This window comes from Manis pentadactyla, chromosome 13, assembly GCF_030020395.1.
Source record: "Manis pentadactyla isolate mManPen7 chromosome 13, mManPen7.hap1, whole genome shotgun sequence".
In the NCBI taxonomy this organism is placed as follows: Eukaryota; Metazoa; Chordata; class Mammalia; order Pholidota; family Manidae; genus Manis; species Manis pentadactyla.
Window position 1 is genome coordinate 23,004,882 of NC_080031.1, and position 14,670 is coordinate 23,019,551.

Genomic DNA, 14,670 nt, shown 5'->3' on the forward strand with positions numbered 1-14,670 from the left:
TTTGGTCATAAGTAGGGAGGTCAGAGAGATAACAGGGCAGTTACCTAAAATTTAGGAACTGTAAGCATTTAGCCTTTACTCTGCATGACATGAGAGCTGTTGTAGAGTACTGAGCAGTGGGGTGTTATGCTCCGACTGGATTTACAGGGTGATTCTGAGCACTGTACCGAGGATGGTGTATTAGAACAGAGGATGCCAAGAGAAAAGCAAGGAGAGTGGGTATGAGGCAAATGCAACAATTTAGGTGAAATTGGAGCTTGGAGCTAGATAAGAAGTCCAAAAGTGATTACAAGTGGTTGAATTCGGGATATATATTGAAGGTTGAGTATTTCCTGATAGACTGTATGTAAGGCACACACACACACAGTAAAGACCAAATATACCAACAGCTGAGATAAAGTCTGTTATGAATGGAGCAGATTTGGAGATGAGAAAGACCAGGAACATAGCTTTAGACTTGTTCAGTTTAAGAAATATCTGGGCCGTTCAGGTGGGAATGCCATAGAGGAAGTTGGGTTTCCAGGTCCCAGCCTCAGGAAAGAAGTCTGAGTTAGAGATGTAATCTGGGAATTAATGGTCATTCATGTATACAGACTACGCAAGGAAAACTGTTTTAATGTTGTTGATGGACTCTGTGAGGTGAAAAATTAACAATTACTATTAAATTTAGTGACACTAAAGTCACTGGCGACCTTGAAAGAATATTTTCAGTGTTTGTAAGTGTGAGTGGAAGGCATTTAAAGAGAATGAAAGGAGATAAATGGGAGACAGGCATTTTGAGAATCTCTTAAATTTTGCTGCACAGAGAAAGGAAAGAAAACGGGATCAAGGGAAGATTTTATTTTTAAAAATGAAAGAAATAACAGATTGTTTCTTTGTGATGTAGAATGACCCAATAGAAAGGGAAAGTGCAGGCAGATAGGTAGATATAGTCATAAGAGTCTGAAAGTTCTATTCTGATGGTTTAAACAGACTCAGCAAAACATGAAGCAAGTTCATCTAATATTTCCCAAGAAGACTGATGCTTGCAATAACTTTTTAGGAAACCGATAAGGAAAAATTCTGAAAGATCCTAAATTGACACAAGGGCCAGAGAATGAGGGATACAAACAAGAGGAGGTCATCAGTCAATAACTGCAGGCCATAGCTAACCAGAAGCTCCATATTCTTGGATGAAGTAATTTCAACAATCATCTAGTGGTCATCGGGACCACCGCATCCCCCTTGCCTGTGACCAGTGTCTGACCATCGTCAACAACCAATCCATGAGCCTTCTTTCTGGACTAACCACTTATCCCCAGATTTGCCCTGCTTTGTGTTAGCCCACCTTCATTATTTATAGCCAGTGTAGATTTAGAGAACTTTCTTTCCTTGAGACCGTTCATAAATATTCCCTGTTTCTTGAGACTGGCAGATAAGTCATTTCTGTTAACAGGCCTTGCTGCTGGTGAAGCACAAACTTCCTGTCCCAGGACTCAGCCCTTTATCTACCTAGCATCTGTCACTGCTCAGTAAACCTTTTATTACAGAGATCTCTCCATCTCCAGAATTTATGATTTGTCAAAATTAAAGCACTGATTTATTCTGACTTTGCTATGCCTTTGTATCATGAGTACTATTGAACATTTCAATTCTAAAAAGAGATTATCACATGATTTGTAAGTAGTATCAGCAGGTTGCCATAAAAATGGTAAGATCAAAATCTATTTTGGAAGTTAGAGTGTTAAGAAAAAGTCAGGCATTGAGGTGCTAAGTAATATGTTTAATGAGTAGAACTGTTTTACATGAATTAACTTGAAAGACCTATAGAACAGATAAGAGGAGAAATTTGTGGTATCTAACTCACAGGAAATAATTTCAGCATGGACAGTGAGAACAGCTCTTACCTATGTAATAGAAGATGTAGATTTTGAATCTACTTTTGACACCGGGAATATTACCAAACCGATTACAAATATTGAAAGGTAGGGTTCTTTAATTGTATAATTAAGTTTATTTTGTAATTAAAGTAGAGGAATGTCATCTTAAATTTCATCCAGAGAACAAGATATTATGTTGTCGTGAGCCTTTTCTTCTTGTTTGATATGTGGTAGGGTGAAGAAATGTAAAGTGAATCCAGGAATAAAGAGTTAGAGAATAACTGAGGGGAACAACTAGAGTAAGTCATCAAGAAAACTGTCCAGTGGAGGTGGGAGTCCATCTGAAGATGGAAAAATGTGATGGATCCAGCCGAGCAGAATCCAGGGGCTTGAGTCCCAGCAGTGACAGAGTCGGAACAAAAGCCCTGAGCTGGGAAAGGCTTGAATTATTCGAAAGACACGTAAAAAAAGTGGGCAGAGTTTTTTGAGAAATGAGAAACAGTACAAAATATACCAAAGGGGTAGGCAGTAAGTTAATTACAGCACCTGATTTGCATTCTTAAAAAAATATCACTGGCAGCAGTGCGTCCAATGGATTGGAATGAATGGGAAAGATAAAACCTCATTGTCCTTCTAGGAAACATTTGTTCTTAGCATGTAAGCTAGTGACCGACCACCCAGGGTCCCCTGTTTCATCCACAATTTCCTCATGGCATTTTTCACCTCTGCATTCCTCAAGGTGTAGATCAAGGGTTTTCACATGGAAGTGATGATGGAATCACACAGCCATCACCTTGTCTAGGGGTAAGTGGCCACAGGCCAGAGAAATGCATGGCACAATGAACAGGACGACCGCTGTAAGGTGGGAGCCACAGGTGAAGAGGGCTTTGCATTGCCCCTCATGACTGCAAGACTTCAGCGAGCAGAGGATGACCACGTAGGAGGCAATGAGGATGAGGAAGATGGTCACACACCTCACCCCACTGTTGAGGATGACCAAGAGGCCCCGGGTGTGGGTGTCCATGCAGGCCAGTTTAAACAATGGACACAAATCACACATAAAGTGATCTATGACATTGGGGTCACAGAGGGTATTTCGTACATGAAGAGAAGTTGTACCGCTGCGTGGATAAATGCCCCCACCCAGGCCCCTCATAGCAGCCAGTAGCTCCCCCGAGGGCTCGTGATGGTCCTGTAGTGCAGTGGCTTACAGGTGGCCATGTAGCGGTCTCAGGCCATGACAATGAGGACGAGGATCCTCATACCGCCAAAGAAAAGCTCTGCAAGGAGCTGAGTCATGCAGCCTTCAGGGGAGCTGGTGTTGCTCTCAGAGAGGGAATCCACAATCGCTGAGGAGGGGTGACAGAAGAGTAGGGGCATCCACGAGGGACAGGACGTAAGGAGAATATACACTGGTGATCTCAGACTCCGACATGTGATCATGGATTCCACAATGAGTGGACAAGTACATGGTCAGAAACACAACAGGGAGTATTTTTCACTGGTCAGGGTTCCCTGTGAGACCCCAAAGAATGAATTCTGTCACATTGTTTTGATATCCCATTTGTCAGGTGCATTCACTGTTTATGTCTCTGGGTAAGATTTTCTTAGAGAGGTGATTCACTTCATATTTAAAAAGAATTGAAAGCCCCTGCTGTAAGTAATAGCTAATGCTCCTCTGTCCTGTGGCTTGGAGCCTACAGTGATTTCTCTATTGATACAGTATAGAACTGAAGTTCTCTTTAACATTCAACTCCTATCAACAGGTCCCCTCCCTTTCATATTCAAATTGAATTCTCTGTTCTCCGCACTTTGTTTATTCCACTGTCATCCCATCCACTTCCTGCTAGACTCACACCTTTTCTTTCAACATCTGCCTTCTGTTTGCAGAGGGTGTCATTGGATCCAGACACAGCAAACATACCTCTAGGTCAGAGCAAGGTCAGTCACTGGCTTAGTATCTGAGCCTTCCAACCCTCAGTTTCCATGGCAGCACAGTTAGTGAAAGACAACCATAGATTCTGTGTGTATTGCTTCCTATTTGAAAGGAAGGCCCACAGGGCTTTTTCTCATTTAGTCATCACACACAGACACATGCTGTAAGTACAGCTGACCCTCGAACAACACAGGCTTGAATTGTGGAGATACGCTTGGACTTTTTTCAATAAAATACTATTTGTATTCCAAGATATGCTTCAGCCAAAACCGCTTGCACCACTTGTTCTGCATCAGCAAACGTCAGTGGAATGTGCCATCTCCAGGTGACTTTACACATGGTTCTAGGGCCTGCATGTCCTAGCTTCTTATGCACCATGGTCTCATATCCATAGGGGGCAGTTCCCAGTGCTAGTCCCGTCATTCCCGGGGCTTAATGCTGGGCGGTGTCCTGACACGTGATGTATCAGGGCACCTTCCTTTAACCCACAGCTCTACAGGTCCTTCTACAGTGGGCAGTGGTCAGTTCCCCAGTCCTGTGCTGCCCACTGATGCAATCAGACAGTGAGGCCCCAAACACAGCCCAACTGTAAGTGCAGTTGGTTATCTGACCTGATTCCCTAGTCAAAACAAGCCACACCGCCCATAATTTACCCCATTGGCTGGATTGCCCTACCCAGGTTCATATCAGAGCTCTTACTGTAAGAGCTGAATGGCGATTACCACCCATGTGGATGGGTGGCCCTTTGCGGATCCATCTGTATACCAGGCCTCCACTGGTGGTGTCCCTGTCCCCTCCTCATAGGGGCTTACCATTGTCTCTTCCACGCTCAGTAAGGTGGGTGCTGGTTTGACTGCAAAGGTTAATGGTCCCAGGACTTGCTGCAATCACTGTGAGAGAGGGCTTTTGGAGAATCTAGCCTGTTGTTCTAAATAGACTTCCCACTTGGTCAGGGTGGGTGTCTGGGCAACCCCAGTCTGGGAGCTGTGGCCCAGGCTGGCACCCACCCCTCAATCAGAAGGACAGTAATGACCTGTACTGTTTGTGTTCCTGGGATTCTGTGAGTCACCAGTAAAGCAGCATCTGCTGCTGCCAGCTATTTTCCCAAAAGCAAAGAGCAACCTCTGCTCCCTTACACAACTGAGACCAAAACCCTATTGGGACTTTGAGGGCCCCGTTCTTCTGCCATAATCCCCACCCATACCATCAGTGCTGGCAGACACCGTCAGCAGGAAGGGCATGGAGGGACAAGTGACTCTCAGCGTCTGGGCCTGAGCCACTGCTCTTTTTGTCTCTGCAAAAGCCTTTTCTATATCTGCTGTCCAGTCCATGCTTCTCCTTCCTTTATGAGGTGATGCAGCGGCTTCAACAGCATGGCTAAGTGAGGAATAAATGTTCTCCAAAACCCTAACTAGCCCACCTCTTTGTAGCTATTTAACTGTTTCTGGGGTGGTGGGGTATTGTTGTATTTTATCAATCACTGATTCAGGTTATACTTTTTTCTTACCCGACCTGACAACACCCAAGACCTTGACAGACTAACCAGGTCGCTGCTCCTTGTCTTCATTGATGGCCCATCCCCAGCCCTGGAAGGCCTGGTGCAAGCTGTGAGCTGCAGCTTGTAGATCTGGAAGAGAATAAGATGTTAACATTATATCATCTATACAATGGAACACTTGAACTGAGGGTGGATGGGGCCAGGTGGCCGGGTCATGAGCCACCAAGCCATCACACCAAGTAAGACTGCGCAGGCATCCCTGTGGGAGGACCACAAATGTCCATTGGTGGCCCTCCCATGTGAAGGCGAATTGATCTCGGCTTTCTGGTGCAACAACAATGGAAAAGAAGGCATTAGCCAGATCCGACACAAAGTGGTAAGTCCTCAAAGTCACAGTCCGTTTATCCATCAGGTCAGTAATGTTCGGTGCTGCAGCATGCAGTGGGGGAGACACATTGTTTAGTTTCAGAGAGTCCAGTGTCCTTCTCCAAGTGCCATGTGGCTCCTTCACAGGCCATACTGGTGAATTAAAGAGGCTGTGTGTTGAACGGATGATGTGTGCTTCCTCCAACTGCAAAACAGTTTGGCTGATTTCCTCCTGTCCACGAGGCAGCGGTATTGTTTAATGTTCACTGTATGGGTGGCTTGTGGCAACACCAGAGGTGTCTGGTGGGGATGACTTCATTGCACCATTGTCACAGCATGCACACACGACCGATACTCCCCCAAAGTTGTTTGCATCGTTAGACCATGCAGTATATCCACCTGATAGAATGCATTCTACTATTGGAGATACATAAACCTCATATTGATGTGGGGACAAGTGTCCAATTCTCAGAATGAGAGTCACTCATCACACCTGCTCTGTGTGCACCATAGCCCTCTATAACTGCAGAGGGATGCTGGAACCTATCTGGGTTGCCATAAAGGAAAGTTGAGTCAGCACTTGTATCCACCACTGCCAACACCCACCGACACATGCTGTACATATTGTGGGCACCACTGAATGGCAAGATTAACAAATGGCCTCTGGTCATCTGGTGTCCCAGTATGCTGGGTACCTTGGGCCCACCCCTAGTCAGGGAGGAAATCAGTCAGTGCGTAAGGTGCGAGTTTCTGGTCCAGCACAGTATTCGCCTGCACCTGCTTTGGGGGCCATGGGTGATAGTGTGGGTCAGGATGCAGCTATCTCCATAGCCCCATCAATACCTCTAAAGGCTGTCCATCAAGCTTTTTATGAACCAAACCAGCAGAGAAAAGGTCAGTCCATACCTGTCTGTGGCTCACTTTCAGCAGTCCCTCCATGGCCATCCCCAGCACCATTTTCACAGCTGTTGTTTTTCCTTTTCCCTTGTGCTGCTTCACCACGGTCCTTCTTGAGCTCACTTTCCTTCTACATCCCCCAAGCAAGCTAACGCCGATACTGCTTCATACATTGGGCAGTCAGTATATGGCACTCACAAGGCAGCAGCAGTTCCAAGGGTACCTGCAAGACCATTGGCTAGAACAAGATCGTTCATATGAGACGTTAACAGTTCTTCATCTGGACTGCGGTAATGGGGAGCCAGCATCATCTGCCTCATAGTCATTTCACTGAGCACACGCACGAGCTCCAGTTACGTGCTCCACTTTGTTACATGTTACAGCATGTCCCTCCCCCGGGGTATCCCACACCTCCTTTGCTGCTGCCATCAACCAATTTATCAGGATCTGATTGCCATCATGTACATTTGTGTGCCTAGCGCACTGCAGTACATGCTGCAGAGAGGGCACAGCTGTTGTGCTGGCATGTTGCAACACCTCAGAAGGTGAGAGCTCCGTATTCTCAGTGTCCTCATCCCACAGCTGAAACAGCCAGGCAGGCACAGATTTCCCCAAATGTTCCTTACACTGCTTGGCCAAATTCCACAATTCCATGGCCATATATGTCATGTACATCATTTGCCTGGTAGCTATCTGGGAGCCTCCTGGCTTCACCCTGTGGCTACAGGTTCTGGTATCCCCACGCATTGCTGCACAGAGGGTGAGCAGCATGCAAACCCAAAGGTGCTGTTCCGCACTTGGGGATTTCAGCCCCCGATGATGGGGAAGTACTCACGCATCCCTGTAACATGTTCAGCGGCCACCAGCTGTTGCTCCAAGTCTTCTTCCTTCCATTGGAGACTATTCACTCACTGCTGCTACTGTGCAGTTTCACAAGCAGCCCGGTGAACAACTGTTAAGAACATCCACTTGCCCAGCCGATTCCTGGTGGGCCGGAGGAAGGAGGGAATCTGGTGTAATCAATGCAGTCCACATAGCCTCTGGGGTCGGCTGTGCAGGCTTCCAATCTTCTGGTGCCACCCAAGTGGTCAAGCACAAAGAGGCTGGGCCATATTTTCTCCACCCACCCCATCCATGTCCAGGGAAGCAGAAGGACCATTGTTCTGGCAACCACCTACCTCATCCTGCTCACAGAACCAAGTGTCACTGTCTGGGCTTTGCTGTTGAGGTCTTAGGGTGATGCAAAGAGCAAAGAAAGAGGCTGGAGTCATCATGCAGGGTGCTCAAAAGAAGCCACTTTATTCTGCATAAAGCTGTACTTTTTATACTGCTATAATGCTGATTCACGGTTGCATAAGTATTGAAGACACACATGCATGTGGCCTTCATGGCCAGGTGTCTGGCCTTCAAGGCCCTTCAAGGCCCTTATCTAGCTCCTTACTCATGGGTACAACACACTGTGTTTTCAATGGTTCATGGTCAAGGCCAGACATATCTGGCTCCATTACAAGGCCGGACATATCTGCGGTGAAGCAGCAATCAGCTGTCCTCATAGAACATAGGGAAAGTGGGGGTGGGGAGTCTTCCCTACGGTGTTGAACAGCATTTGTTTCCATTCCAGGAACCCACACGCCCTAAGGTTAGCATTTGTCAAGCCAGTACTGAAATGACAAAGAGCGTGATGATGACTCCAGGTCTCATCAACGTCCACTAAAGTCTGAGAGCACATTTCATGGTGGATCCTCATGACCTAATGGCGGGGTGGGGGTGGGAGTTGGAGGGGCTCTGATTCTGTGTTCCCAGAGGCCTGGGTCCCCACACAATGTTCCCCACAGAGCCGACTCAAAATATCTCTCATGAGTCAACTTTCCCGTACACCACTGATATTACAGTCACCTTCCTACACACTCCCCAGCACCCTTCTCTGATGCGACACAGCAAGAATAGGAATTTTGGCAATTGTTAGTTCTTTAGTCTTATCCTAGTATCTGGGAACAATAGGTCAGTTTCTAATGTAACATGCCTTGCTGAGAAGCAATCCAGAGAGATCGTTTTGGGTACTGGAAGGAATACCCAGAACATCCACCATCCATCTACAGGTGGTTCCACAAACAGATTACATTTCTTCCCTCCAAAGATTGTGCATTTTTAACTTGACGCATTTATGTTTCCTCTTCTTCCTTTCTATCTTGTCTGGAAACTTTCCTCATCATCTCCTCAGAGGAAGTTACCAAAACACCTTCCAATGATCATCATGCTCCCCAAATGCCCAAACCAAACAAAAAGTAAAAATGTTTCTAAAAGATAAATTTCATATTCTTCAAGAGATTTAAATATTATAGAATTAAATCCTACAATTTAAATAGTACTGAGCTGTGCTAGCCTTATCAGATACTGTTATTAATTAGCTTGAAGTAAGAAAAAATGGATTCCATCTTCATCATGAGATGTTAGGTTAAAGAAATGAAAATGTACAATTTCATTTTTCTTGTAAAAATTTATGTTTGTTCTTGAAGTGATTTACTGCCAATTGCAGCAGTGGCTGTCATATCTGTGTTTTACATTTTGGAAAACAGGTTAATATTATATTTGTTATTAATATAAGAACATTTATCTGCTTAATATTTCATATCCAAAAGAAAATCAAGTGGAAAAACAAGGAGACATATTCCAAGTCACACCTAGAATGTTCACCCATATTTGAGAATAAGTATTCATATGTTAACAATGAAGCTAAATGCCATGAGTAATTTGTAATAGTACCATTATGTAGAGTGGACATGGGGGTAACCTATGCACTCATATCCCTGAAAGGCAGCGATGCCGGAAATGACACTGATGTAGGCACTCGGTTCTTCAGCCTTTCAAACACTAGAGTGTAAGCTGTTAAATGATTTTGGCTGAGTACCAAGGCTGAAGCTGCACTTCAGAGCATCCTCAACATACTCAAATTTGAGAAACAAGTGTCTACACATTTGAAAGGTACCCTTGGGTGCCATATATACAAACAATGGAAACTTCAAAGGGACACACAGTCTTGATTGTGAAGATGGCAGGGTGCCCATGCTCTGAATGGCAGGAAGAGGAAGAAGAGGGATCTCAGGAAGATATTCTGTGTAAAGTGAGAGTTGGCGTGAACACATTGGGTGGGGAGAAAGGAAAGAGGTCTCAGATGCAGCTCAAGGCACTGGAGACAGAGACACCATTGAAAGGACTGATGTAATGTTTTCAGAGAATCTTTTATTATGTTGGGGGAATTAGAGCCTGCTAATAGGAGCCTTTTTCTGTAGCTCAGTAGTAGGATTCAGCTCTGAAGTTTCTTGCCAAGAAAGCACCGGTTGCTAGAAGAAATCAACACTGGGGAATTTATAAACCAAAGGGCCTGTTAGTGTACAAGTGGTTTTGGCACCAACTATTCTGTATAATTAAAGCATTGCATCAGCCTTGGAGACCCAGAGATCACGCTGTAAGGAGATACTGACCACAGTTGGCTATGAACCTGAGGGAATCCACTTTTCCTTCACTGCTTCAGGAGCCACAGGCAGGGCATGGAGTTGCAAGGCATCTGTAAGGAAGGCTGATCTAAAGAGTACATCATTGCTGCTGGCTCAGTATAGCTCATCACCCCCAGGAAATCACACCTTTGAGGAACACCTGGCATATGTGTTTAACAGTATTTACATCAGCTAATAAATCCTGGTAGATTTTTTTTATTAGAGACTTCGTTTTTTAGAGCAGTTTTAAGTTCATAGCAAAATTGGGAAGAAGGTTCAGAGATTCCCTGTTTACCCCCTGCCCCTGACACATACATAACCTCTCCCATTATCAACATCCCCTACTAGAAAGGTACATTTGTTACAACTGATGAACTTATATGGACACATCCTAATCACCCAAGTCCATAGTTTACTTTGGGGTTCTCTCCAGGTGTTGAACATTCTTTGGACTTGACAAATGCATAATGACTTGTGTCTATCATTGTATATCATACAGAGAGTTTTAACCACCCTAAAAATCCTCTGTGCTTCACCAATTCATCTCCTCCCCTCCTCTTCATATTGGGTTTTTAAATTAAGAAACAGGATGAAGGTAAATCTATCTTTAATTAAGCCATCTCTTTGGGTTCCTCATTTTTAAGGAATTTCTTATAGGCCAAATAACCTGCAGTCTTTCACTGGAAGGTGTCAGGCCTGCTTAGAATTCAAGGTTCTGGAAGTTCCTCTACTTATAGAATTCTGTAACAACTCAGTAAGAGAGTAAAGATGATACATCTTATTATGTATCTTATTATGATTTTCTATATAGAAGATCTTTTTCTATTTGGCTAGGCTTTTGAGACCAGACTGTATTCTGAAGAACAAAGAACTTTCTGATACTATGTAATAATCTGAGGTCCTTCAATACCATGGCATTCCTAACCTCTGCAAGCTATTTTGAATTAATATGTAGGTATACAGGAGTAGATGGAAATATTTTTATAAGTGTATTATAAATTTTAATATACTTTTATAGATATTTACACATTTTTATATTTTTGTAAATATTCTCATTTATAGAAGCATAATCATATTCCCTCAAATCAAACTTTCCATATCACTATTTTAATAATATTTAATAAGAAAGGGGAACTCTTTTTGACTCAAACTCTTTCCTTCAGAGGACATGTCTATTTTAGTGTTCAGAAATTTTTATTTTAAATATGACACAGATGAAGTGGCTAAGAAATTACAGTTCTTAAATTGACATTAAAAACATAAACCCAGATTGTTTTGTGAATTACAGAATTATCCATGTTCTTAATTTAAACAACAAGAAGAAAACAGGACATTCTTTTGCTTAATCCTTCACTCATTGCGTGTCGGTTATTAGATATTTTCACAAATAGTCTAGTTCTCTTCTTTTTTGGCACATAGTTAGATTGAATTTTCTGGAATCCTTGTGGAAATTTATGCCATTATCTTATAAAGCTGAATATTACCACATCTTGTAACCTTCCAATTACAGTGTCCTGGGAGACATGCTTAAAAATGTTCAGACTTACTGTTCATAGCAGTTAAATATTCATTGACAGGATAATGGATAAATACGTTTTGAAATAATCACACATAGCATAAGTTATAGCAGTGACAATGAGTCTACAACTATATTCAAGAACTGATATAAAACTTAGTGCATAATATTGAATGAAAACACAAGAGCAGTTCCTAGAAGTCTGCATATTGCATGCTAAGTTCTTTAAAATTCAAAACCAGGAATGACTAAAAAACACAGATGTGATAAAGATCTTTTTAGAATCAAGATAATTGGATATTTTTTAAAAATTTTATATTGGTTACCTTGAGGGTAAGGCAGGGGACAGGACAGAGAAGGGTCTAAAATAGATTTAATTATTGCTAATATTTTAGTTCTTGGGATGGTAGTAAGTTTACAAGTATTCACTGCATCACTTAAATAGGTATGAAAAGATAATAATATAAAATAAATAAAATAAAAGATAAAATGATAATGGTTGAATTATACAGCTGAAATTTTACTGTGAGAGTGAGGTCCTTCTGCTTATCTGTCAGCTCTCCTTCCCTTGTGCTGACTCTGTTCTCAGTCAGGTGATCTCCATTTAAGGTAAGTTCAGGCTTATACTCTCAGAAACCCTATCAGGAGAAAAAGGAATGACTTTCCTCCATAGTTCAAGAAAGCATTGGGTCCACATTTCATCTGCTAATAGATCCCTGACTCAGTCATTACAAGCTAGGGAAATGCTTTCTGATCAACCACCCAGGAGTCAGGTTCTCCCCCTTGGGAGGTGGATGCACTCACACTTATATGCTGAAAATGGAGAACTTAAGGATTCTCAAAGAAGGAAAATAGACTCCTGTCAGGCAAAAATGATCAAGACCCACTAAGACAGTTTTACAACTCATCTTTAACATCATTATAAGCATGTGGGATATTATCTGCTGAACTGTATAGAAATTTTTCAGCAAAACAGCAAGTGACCACCATAGGTCTAATGCACCCTGCTTTCTAACGCTACATTCCATACCACATCATGAAAATTATTATGGGGAGAACATGACATTTCCTGTCCTTACTATGAATTCTAAACTCCTCAACCTGAGATACCATTGCTAGCCATTGGAAATTTCTTTCATCACCATCGTGTTTTTGTTCTCCCTTATTTTCAGTCTAGACTAGCACCACAAAGTGTGTGAAAGGGGAGCAAAGTGTGAGAAAAGGAGCAGTGCCAATGTCCACATCACCAACGTGTGCGACCTGGGTAAGCTATTTAACTTCCATCAGTTTTAGTCCTCTCTCATGTGAAGTGTCACCGTTAATGCTACCTCATGGATGACTTATGTAAAGGAAAAGATATAACTTAAGTAAAGTGGCCAACAAAGAGCTCAGTACACAAAAGGCATTGAATAAATATTTGGTGAAGAAGTAATGCTATTTCAATAAAATGTATTCCTTAAACAGTGTCTTCTTACTGATATTAGTTAGCAAAACAAATGGAAGTTTACTTGAAAAATATGAGAGATATTCAGAAATAGTGCTCAGTATACATGTTAATGCTTAGACCACTTGCTAACAAATCTGTGGTTCCCTGATGGGGGATAGCTAGAGTCCATGGCCTAAACCTCTGGTTTCAAGACACCATACTGCCTTCCCTGGACTGTATGTGCAAATAAATTACAAGAGCTAGAAAATGTTGCCTCTCAAAGCACAACAGGCAACCTAGGGCACTGAGTGGGATCAGAGTAGTTTCTTAGTAACCTATCTCTTCTTTTACCAGAGACATTATGTTTGTTTTTCCTGTTCTCTGCCATCCATTTGTACTTTCCTCTTTTTCCCTAGTGTCTGTGGTCAGCCTGAGACACCTAGTCCACCAGACTTTTGTTTGTATTCGGTTCTTGAGTCTGAGGAAGGTTGACTTACCTGTCTGTGGTCTAACTGGACAAAGCACAAGTTAAATTCACTACAACATCTGGGTTGTTTTGACTAACAGAGGAAGAGAAACTTCAGGGACTACTGCTCTCTAGGATGCTAGTATCTTACATCACTATGTCTTAAAATATTCCCTCTAGAATACAGAAATTGAATTTTTTTCAGTATTCTATGGGAAGACTGCTTTCAAAATGAGATGGAAATACTTGAAACGGATTTAGAGTGCCCTAACAGGTAGGTGACTACTCACATCTTTGTACTCAGGCATCTTAGAGATAATCCATCATGTGCCTTTTTATATTTTTTATTAAGGTATTGTTGATATACACTCTTATGAAGCTTTCACATGTAAAAAGGATGTGGTTACTACATTTACCCATATTATCAAGTCCCCACCCATACCTCATTGCAGTCACTGTCCATCAGTGTAGTAAGATGCCACAGAGTCACTCTGCCTTCTCTGTGTTACACTGTTTTCCCTGTTACCCCTCACAGCATGTGTACTAAACATACTACCCCTCAATCCCCTTCTCCCTCCCTCACTGCCCACCCTCACACCCCTCCCCTTTCATAACCACTAGTCCCTTCTTAGAGTCTGTGAGTCTGCTGCTGTTTTGTTCCTTCAGTTTTGCTTCATTGTTATATTCCATAAATGAGGGAAATCATTTGGTACTTTTCTTTCTCTGCCTGGCTTATTTCATTGAGCATAATATCCTCCAGCTCCATCCATGTTACTGCAAATGGTAGGATTTGTTTCTCTCTTATGGCTGAATAGTATTTCATTGTGTATGTGTACCACCTCTTCTTTATCCATTCATCTACTGATTGGACACTGAGGTGAGTTTCAAATATATTTCCATATGTCTTTTGACTATATTACTCCTACTACCTTTGGAAAGAAACAGAAAAAATAATATTTCTTAAAGTTTACTATTAGTGTAGTAAATAAATAGAATTAAATATAAGCTTGACTAAAGCAATCTTTTGAACTCAACAAATATTTTATGAGCACCAGGTATGTGAAAAACCATCATTGTTGTGTGGGGATAGGAGGAGGCATGTCATGTCCTAAGGCTTATTATAGTTTCTGGAGTTGACAGAATGCAGAAAAGTTCCCAAATGTTTTTCATGTAAGTAGTTTCTAGAGAATAGCAGCTTTCCTATCTGCACAG

The 14,670-nt window shown here is 42.4% G+C and overlaps 1 pseudogene; it reads right to left on the reverse strand.

Annotated features, from left to right (window-relative positions):
* Positions 1 to 2,492: 2,492 nt before the first annotated feature.
* On the reverse strand, positions 2,493 to 3,423 carry LOC118933711 (olfactory receptor 4C6-like; annotated as a pseudogene).
* Between the last annotated feature and the right edge of the window lie 11,247 nt (positions 3,424 to 14,670).